General features: G+C 45.2%; 1 protein-coding gene across 2 annotated transcripts in view; it reads left to right on the top strand.

The window, feature by feature from the left end:
- The window catches only part of KY (kyphoscoliosis peptidase), a 45,394-nt gene that overhangs the window by 30,271 nt on the left and 13,050 nt on the right, over positions 1-2,073 (top strand). The window lies entirely within an intron of this gene.

Genomic DNA, 2,073 nt, shown 5'->3' with positions numbered 1-2,073 from the left:
GGCCCAGTGTTGCTCCAACCCTGTCTGCTCTTCCCTTCCCCCAGCTCCAAGACCTACCCCTGAAACCACAGCCCCAGAGACAACCAGGGCAGGTCAGGGTACCAGCCTCTCCACTCCCCATTCCCTCAGCCAGAGCGGTTGTCTCCACCCTGCAATTCCCACTGCCACCCCCTCCCCCAGACTTAGGTGCCCCCACATGTCTTTGGGCTTCTCCAGGAACCTCAATCATCATCAGCCCCCCACCCAGGCTCTCTAGGCCCTAGGTTCCTGAACAAGACTAAAGGCTCACACTGTCCCATAAAGTGCTTCGGCATCTGACCTCAGCCACCCTTCCAGACATGCACCTTTGATACCGGCCGCACTTCCATCTCCTCAAGCTTGTCCTGCTCCCCGCTCCGTGACACTCCTTGGAAGGCCCCACTCCAGGACGGCCCGGCCCTACCACCTTCCCCTCCCTTGATGTCATCAGCACAACTTATCCACGAGCTCATGGTTTGCCTTATGCTTTTATTTAATAACTTTTCTAAATTCAAAAAAAAAGTGTTAATTGTAGGTGATTTATGAAATGCACAGAAGCAAAAAGAAGAAAATTAAGTTACTCTGAATCCTACCACCTAGAGATAACACTTAACATTGTGTCATAGTCCTTTCTGGACTTCACTCTATCATAGAGGTGTTACCTGTGCTCATTTCCTCTCATATGTCTATATGTCCTTAGCTCCTCTCTCTTTCTGTGTCCTCTGTGACCACCCATCTCAGAATCCTACACACAGTAGGCCCTCAAGGACAGGAAATGACAGGATAGTCCAGCAGACTTGTATGAAATGGACCTTATTCTCTTTTAAAATATGGAATAACCTTCAATCTGTCAACTCTTTGTGCCTAGCATCTTTCAGACCATAACTATTTTCATCTGGATCTGCAAATTCGAAAACACTCGGGATTTTTAGATCACAGAATATATCCTTCTCTAGCAGTAAAGCTTTCTGGCACGGTATAGAAAGTGTGCCAGATTTAAAGCCATAAAGATTTCCTGGTGCTCAGTTTACCAGACCTTAAGTTACCACGTACTAGTTTTGTTCCTTTTGGAAGGCACAAAACCTGAGCCCCCTTTTCCTCATTTGTGTACTGGGACTATGCTGCCTACTGTCAGGACTATAGGACTAAATGAGAACGTGCAGTTTGTGGTTTGCTAACCTGACTTTGGGACTGTTGTTTTTCTAACCTTCCTTGTCTTTCTTGAGTACGGAAGAGCTTTTGCCCTGTGGAACTTTCCTACAGACCCACATAGACTCCCAGAGACTTGGAAAATTGACACTTAACTTGAGTGAAACTGTCAGCTTTTTGGCCCAGTCCAGATGCTTAATGATGGCCACATTCTGGCCTGCAGCTCATCATTAAAACTCGTTTCAACATATTGCATCATTTAAAGTTAGGTTTCAACCTGGCAGTTACCCTGTGCAAGACCCGTCACATTGCCCGGGATGTTTAAGGATAGCTCACAGTTCCCCGAATTCCTTTAACTTTGCTTTAAAGATTGGTAACCTCATCTATACATCACTTACCGAATTCCCCTTACCTTTAAAATAACTGCCAAAGGTTTGGTAAATTCATTAGCTGATTCCTTAATTACCGAAGACATGTAATCTACACTTGCTGATGTATCCCTGCTTAGTTGTCAGGATGTCCTCTTAGCAAGAGTTGTACCCACATGACCATCATTACTGCTGCCAGTCCATCCTGACTCCCTGCAATGGCCTCATTAAAGACTGATTTAATAAAGCAATTTGGTGGGGAATTCAGATATTTTCACAACATCATTTATTTCCTCATCGTCTTTCCCAAGTAACTGATGTGAGGTATATTGTTGATGCTATTGCTCGTAGCTGCTGGTCCAGTTTCTTTCTGACTTTCTATCATCCGGCATTAATGTCTCTCTTGTTGCCTCAATTGTCACAGCCTTAATGAATTCTGCTTAATTTCCTTGCGGGACCAAGCTTAATCCCCCAGATTCCTGCCACTGAGTCAGCTTCTAGTACATTCTCTCTCCTTGTTATCACAGCTCTAGCAGCA

The sequence above is a fragment of the Pteropus vampyrus genome, unplaced genomic scaffold (genome assembly GCF_000151845.1).
Source record: "Pteropus vampyrus isolate Shadow unplaced genomic scaffold, Pvam_2.0 Scaffold220, whole genome shotgun sequence".
Taxonomy (NCBI): Eukaryota; Metazoa; Chordata; class Mammalia; order Chiroptera; family Pteropodidae; genus Pteropus; species Pteropus vampyrus.
This window is presented reverse-complemented; position numbering and strand designations above follow the sequence as displayed.